Source organism: Molothrus ater, unplaced genomic scaffold, assembly GCF_012460135.2.
Source record: "Molothrus ater isolate BHLD 08-10-18 breed brown headed cowbird unplaced genomic scaffold, BPBGC_Mater_1.1 matUn_MA566, whole genome shotgun sequence".
In the NCBI taxonomy this organism is placed as follows: Eukaryota; Metazoa; Chordata; class Aves; order Passeriformes; family Icteridae; genus Molothrus; species Molothrus ater.
Window position 1 is genome coordinate 35,864 of NW_023416741.1, and position 6,950 is coordinate 42,813.

Sequence of the window (6,950 nt, forward strand, 5' to 3'; positions counted from 1 at the left end):
GGAAAAGGCTGCTCAGCAAGCTAGCATGGTGCATGAAAAGAACAAGAGTTATGGGGACTGGTTTAGTTCCCCGTTACCCCGTCATGTCCACAGTCAATCTACCACCAGCATCGGCTTCTGCTTCAAGCAGCAGCTCCCCGCCAGCATCGGCTTCTGCTTTAAGCAGCAGCTTCCCCCCCGCGTGTGCTCTAAAAGCACCGTCCACACCGCCTCCGCCTGTGTCAAACCCTACATCTCCTCCTCCTGGTAATGCGCCGATCCCTGGGTCAGAAAATGACCTAGCGGGGGCCATTGCACAGGAGTGAAGGAAGGCATGGGCGGCGGTAGCAAAAGATATCATGGAGACGGGGGATGACGAAGCTATAAAAGCTGCTATGGAGGTTGCCTGTCCAGTGATTTATTCTCCCCTGGCGGGGGGAGGGTTCCAAGCTACAATAACTGCTTTGGATTGGAAATTGTTGTCACAGTTACGATCCACGGTTAGTCAATTTGGGGTAACCGGTGAGCCCACAAAACAAATGTTGGATTATTTCTGGGGGACACAGGTTCTGCTGCCGGCTGATTGCAGAGGATTAGCGAAGCTTATATTCACTCAGCATCAGCAGCTTTTGTTAAACGCTCACTGGCAGACACTCTGTCAGGAATGCGGGGCAATAATACGGCAGCCAGGCGACCCGTTACATGGAGTAACCCTGGAGCCGCAGCAGCCCCCAGCCTACGAGGCACGAGGTACAAAAAGAGTTGGAGCCTTGTTTTTCCAAAAGGTCGTGAAAAGTGACCGTTTGAAGTATTTTGCCGCAAGGCTCTGTCATTCTCGGCCAGAAGTTGTCAAGCCTACTAGGAAAGGGCACCTAGGAGGCCAAAAGATTCTCTGCCTGATTTCCCTGTGTGCTTCCCGTGATGTTTGACCCACAGCAGCTCTAGAGCTGTGTCCCACAGCCACGTTGGGGAGCCTGACCAGTGCGTTTGGATTCTTGCAGCCACCCCGGGCACTTCAGGGCCCAGCGCTCCTGCCGTCAGTGCAGCCTGTGCAGCATGGACAGCCTCCAGCTCAGCACAGAACACAGCTGGGGAAGAGGAATGGCCACCAGCAGATCTGGGCCTTGCCGTAGAGAAAATGATTCGGGAGATCAGGAGGTCCCTGTCTGAAAGATCTTCCACTGCTCAGGTAATTCCATTGGATGGGGATAAAAGGGGCTGGACTGAGAGCTTTTGAACCTTGTTACACGGTTGAGAAGCAAAGGCTTCTTTAATCGAACTTATTTCATCATTATTTAGTTATTGAATTATTCTTGGTAAAGAAAGGTTTCTGAAAGAGGGGATGAAGAAGAAATGAAGAAGAGGTTTTACTTGCTGGGAAAGAAGAGAAGAATGTTTGGAGAAGTGGCACTGAAGGCCAAGTGTCCCGTGCAGGGAGGGGCGTGCCAGAGGTGCCTCTGTTCCAGCTGCAGATGTGGGCTGTGCCTCTTTTGGGTGGGAAGGCCAAGGCAAAGCAAGGGCTGGGCTGCAGCTGCTGCTGCTGTGTGAGCCCTGCCGTGCGTGTAGGCGCTCCCAGAGCCGTGGCTGGGGCTGGGCTGGAGCTGCAGCTCTCTGTCCTTTTGCAGATTATTACACGTGTTGGCCAAAGAATGTCTGTCTCTCTTTCTGTTGATGTGCTGACCCATTGCCTGCAGTACATTTGTGATTATGACTCAAGGGGGAGAGTGGGATTTTTTGGATTTACCAATACCTTATTCTCAAGTGGCATGACTTTTGTCTTCTGTAAAGTCACACGTAGCAGTTTAGAGAAGCTTTTTATTCCATAATAAAAAAAAAAAAAATGCAGGCTTGGAACCATCTTTAGAATCTTTAGGGTTCTGATGAACGGGCTATGGCAGAAGAGATGAATATTCTGAAACTGGTCATAGTGAGAATATCTTTGTGTCCAAAGGTAATTTGCTTTGTTGTGGACATTTACTTCCTCAGTGGAATAGAAACACTACTTGGTTGTCTGGCTTTTCCTGTCTTTTGGGTTGTTTTTTTTCCCTACCCTCCCGATTTACAGATTTTTGCCAGTGATCACAAATGTGATCCTGGAAATACCCTGGGTGCATAAATGTTTGCCTGGATCACACACGTGGGGCAGCAGCAGAGGGCTCCGAGAAGCAGCACCTTGTGATGGGTTGTGTGAGCAGTTGGCTGGGGGTGCTGAGACTCCCAGGCAGAAATGTGCGCTTTGCCTGTGGGTTTGCAGCACACAGCCCTGGGCAGGGCTGGGAGCGAGCTCTGCCCTTGCTGGCAGCCGTGCTGGCAGCAAGGAGAGCCCCTGGCTTTGCGCTGGCTGATTTCTCCCAGCTCTGGGGTAAGGCAGGGTCAGAGCGTGGGGGCACGTCCCCCCACTTGGAGTCTTCTGGTTTTCTGCGATCATGTTTTGTCTCAAAGGTCATTTTGTAAGAGCTTCAGTTTCACCTTGGCCCCCTGAATCCTGAGTTTAAAAAAGGCTTGTCATGTGAACCGTGGGGGCAGTGTTCCCTCCTCTGTGCTCCGTGTCCTTTGGGAGTGGAGAAGGAGAGTTATTGTATCCCTGATATGATTCCAGCAAATTAGTGAGTGATCTTTGGGTTCCTTTCTTTCTGTTTTTCTGCTCAGGGCAATGTTGGTGTTGCCCCTGATTCTTCAGGAGGGGAGCCTGTGAACAGAGCTGCAGCAGAGGAAGCTTCATCTGGCACGGAGAGCTGCAGGAACAGTTCCCAGGAGTCCGAGGAGCCTGATAAGGACAGAGCCCCCACTGGTTCAGAGAGCTGTGAGATGGCTGCTCTGAGCAGGCTTGGTGCTTCCTGGTGCCTTGAGTTCAAATCCTGCATGGGCACAACCTGCCTGAGCCCTGCCCTCCACGCTTCTCCAGAGGCTCTGACACTGAGTCCTCTGCTGGGGCAAGAGAGCAGGGAGTAAACCTGACCTTGTGGGAGTTGTGTCACCAACTCGGGTGTCCCAGTTTTGTGCTGAAGTTGGTGGATAAATTTGCTGCAGGGTGCCAGGAGAGGCCAGGCTGAGCGACTCTTGAAGGAGCAGGGGGAAAAAAAGTGCAAAAAGTCAGGGTAGAAGTCCAAATCACTGACTAAATGTAATACCAGTCTGCTGGTATTGGTCCTGACCCACAAGAAAAACAAGGAGCACAACAGCAGAGGTCAACCAATTGAAAAATCACAGTAACTCCAGTAACAAAAGGAAAAGCTTGAATGACCCCTGATTAGTGAGACCTAAGAGGAGAGAAGGAGCACTTTGGATCCATTCCTTAGCAGAGCTGGTGCAGCCTGCAGGCCTCGTAGGGAGCTCTGTCCCTCCCAGCCCTTCTGCCAGAGCTGATGGTCGAGGTGGAGCAGCTGCTGCTCACTGCAGAGGGCAGTTTGTAGATGCCAGGTAATGGAGCTGGTTCATGTCTCAGCTCCCAGCACCTTCGGCTTCAGCCATTTCAGCGAGGACTGAGGTCTCTCTGTCAGCTCAGAGAAAGAACAAGGCTGGGCTTCCTTGTGGCAGCTGGGACTGGCTGTGTTTCAAGCTCTCCTGGGTGCCCTTTGCACTGCGGGGGCTGAGACTTTATCAAGATACTTCAATGCTTTGAAACACACTTTTGAACACTTGGAATGGTCCCTGTTCTTTAAGGGGCAGATTGCTTCAAATTGCCAGGTGAGAGTCTGCCTTTCAGGCCATCTTTGACAGCCCCTGGTAGAAGGACAGTTGCTGCCCAAGGGAAAGGTGCACAAGGCCCAATATTGACTGAGCGTTCCCTTTGCTTCCCAGATGCCATCTGACCAACATCTCCAGGAGGGCTGCCCTGCATGGCAGGAAGAGACAGGGGAGAGCCTGTGGCCATCGGGCAGGTAGAATTCCTCTGTTTGTAGATATGTTTATAGATTTCTGTGGTTCTATTTATTAGTGGTTATAGTTCCATTTATAGATGATAGTGTTGTATTTATATGGGCATATATTGATAGATCTGTATAGTTAAATGTGGATATGTATATAGTTATAGATGTGATATGATTATATTTTATTATAAATTTACATTTATAGATTTTCAGAGTTAGATTTTTATATGTGTAGAGTAAAAAATATAGATATGTATGACGTTACATTTATGAATGTGTATAGTTATAGAGTAAGAGGAATAGGAATGTTTAGATGGAGAGATTGATGGATAGATTGCTGTTTGTGTAGGCCTAGACTGCATTTTTAGCTCTTTCCCCCCTCGGCTGCCTTTTTCACCTCTTGCTTTTCCCCCGGTGCCCCCTGTGTCCCCTGTCCCTGTGCTGGGTCCCAGCTGGCGGCCGGGCCGGGCGGAGCAGCACTTCCAGCCCCGGCTGTCCCTGGAGCGGTGGGAGCTGCCGCTGGCCCCAGGCACTGTCCCCTGAGGAGCTGCTGAAGGACGGTGAGACAGAGGGGGCTGAGGGGACTGAGGGGGCGGTGGCGCCGAAGGGACGGTGACCCTGAGCTGCTGCTGGGGCTGAGGGCTGTGGGGCAGCCGAGGGCCATGGTGGCACTGAGGTGACAGGGAAGTGGCACAGGCTGAGGGGCTGGCGGGTCTCAGGGGACGGGATGGCTCAGAAGGGACTGAGGTGGGTGAGAGCACTGTGAGGGGCTGAAGAAACTGAAGGGGGCTGGGGCTTCACCGAGAGCATGGCGGGGCTGAGGGGACGGAGGGGGCCAGCAGGGAGCACAGAGGGCTCCGGGACTGCAGCTGTGCCAGGCCTTGCAAGCAATTCCAGAGCCTCCACTTTGGCCACAGCTGCAAGGAAGACCTTGAGGACAGCCGGAGATTGACGGGAGCCAGCAGGGAGGAGCTGAAGGCCGGCAGCAAGAGCAGTGAACGGGAACCGGCTGCTGCCAGCCTGGAGAGAGCCCGGCTGAGGCCACAGGCCCGGGGAGGCAGGCTGGGGCTGAGGCTGGCGTGGGCTGTGGCCGTGGGCACTGCCCGGCGGGGCAGGAGCGGGCCCTGCCCGTGCTGGGGCTGCTCAGCGCAGCTGCCCCGGCTGGCACAGGGGCTGTCCTTGGGCCAGGCAGCTGTGCCGGCAGGGCCCGGGAGCTGTGCCGGCTCTGCCGGGCTGCCGGGGCTGCGGGACAGTCCCGCCGCGGCTGCGCTCACCACAGCCTGGCCCGCTCGGCTGCTTTCTCTTTCCGACCCCCCTGGGGAGGCTCTGACATTTCCTCTTCCCTGATGGAAGTGCAGCTGCTGCCAAGGGAAACCTGCCCATACTCACTCAGTGTTCCCTTTGCTTGCCAGATGTCCCATCTGCTGTCGCTGTCTGGGAGAGTTGCTCTGCACGGCAGGAGGAGACCGAGCGAGAGACTTTGAAGATGGGGCAGCTGGGATCCCCCTCTGCTTTGAGTTCCGTGTAGACATGTCTAGAATTGGATTATCCATTTGGATAGATATGTCTATCCATCTCTAGACATGTCTGTTACGTAGAAATGTCTAGAGATGGATTATCATTTGGATATGCACGTTTTGGGTTGCTACTTGTATAGGACTATTTCTGTATGTGTGGTGTTTAGGGATGTACGCTCTGTATATATGTACATGTATGTATACATACTTGTTTGTAATTACATCTCTGTGTATATTTCTATCTAAGTATACATGGACGTTGTTATATCTGTGTTTAGTTCTGTTTGCTATATATAGTTGTGTTGCTATTCATTCGTTTGTAGTTATATGTAATAAATTAAGTTGTTAAATGCCTTAATTGATCTTTGTGTATAGTGAGTTGTTGTGGAGGTTGGCAATAAATTTAGTTTTGTTAACTGAAGTTAGTATTTGTATATTTTTACACAGACTGGTTGTAATAATCTAATAAATTCCTGGTTTTAACCTAAATTGAGATTTGTATAGTTCTGTATTGTCAGCGTGGGTGTAGCAATTTGTAATAAATGACATTTTTCAGCTGAAATTGGTTCTTGTGTATTTGTGGATCAGCAGTGCTGGTGTAGCGATCTGCAAGAAATGCCATTTGTCAGCTGCGATGGGTGTTCTGTGATTTGTGCTAAATTAGTGTATTTTATTGAATAGTAAAAGAGGCAAAGAGAAATAAAGAGAAAAGAAAGGAGGAGAAAGAAGTGTGCATGGGCGGTGGGGGGACAGGGAGAGGGTGGCAGGGGTTATGTGTGACAGCTTTATCACCCATCCAAGGGTCCCACCATGTCTCGCTGCTCTCCTCCATCTGGTCTCCTTGGTGGTGAGGGTCCCACACCACACTGCCACACGTCCTGACGAGTGAGGGATTCCCTGGATTAATACACGCTTTGGGAGGTGGGAATGCCCAGGTGCCTCCCTTGCAGGGGGCCAGTTGGACACTGTCCCTTGCTGCACTGAGCGTCTGTGGCATCGTGCTGCAGTGCTCTGGTGCAGGGTCTGGGCACCCCTTTGGGGGCCCTTTGATGGGGCACATCACCCCCTCTGTTGTGGACAAGCTTTCCCCTGGTGAAGGGCCCCACAGCTGGGCTGCCCTGCCCAGCAGAGGATGGGCGGCCACTGCCTCTCACCAGAGGCTTTCCAACACTCACCCAAAGCCCCTCTGGCCCCCAGCTTTGGTGCCAAGCTCTGTGTGAACCTGGCAGCTGATAGCCCTGGGGCCGTCATCTCCACCCTGAAGGCATTGGCTTGTGCTTCCTGAATGCCCCTGAGCTGTTCCTTTATCTCCTCTTCATCAGAGAACCCTGTAGGGCCTCCCAGAGCCCCATTCAGGGTGTGGTGGTCATCTCTGCAGCTTTTGTAACACAGCTCTGCTGTAGTAGGCAAAAGTCTTTCATGAAAATGTTTAAACCATAAGCTATTGTATTTCAGCCTCTGACAGCGGGGAGGACAAATCCACCCCCCATCCCACGGGCAGCTCTTTAGGAAGTGCTCCAAGTGTCCCCCTGAAGCTCATCCCAGAGACCAGAAGCCAGCAGGGATCCTGAGCCAGCTCCGCTGC

The 6,950-nt window shown here is 52.2% G+C and overlaps 1 long non-coding RNA gene across 1 annotated transcript; it reads left to right on the top strand.

Moving 5' to 3' along the window:
* The first annotated feature begins 758 nt into the window (after nt 1-758).
* LOC118701303 (uncharacterized) lies at nt 759-5,927 on the top strand. Its single transcript, XR_004982461.2, has 4 exons — nt 759-1,168; nt 2,629-3,666; nt 3,781-3,860; nt 4,301-5,927. It is a non-coding gene; the product is annotated as an uncharacterized LOC118701303 (long non-coding RNA).
* Nucleotides 5,928-6,950: the final 1,023 nt, after the last annotated feature.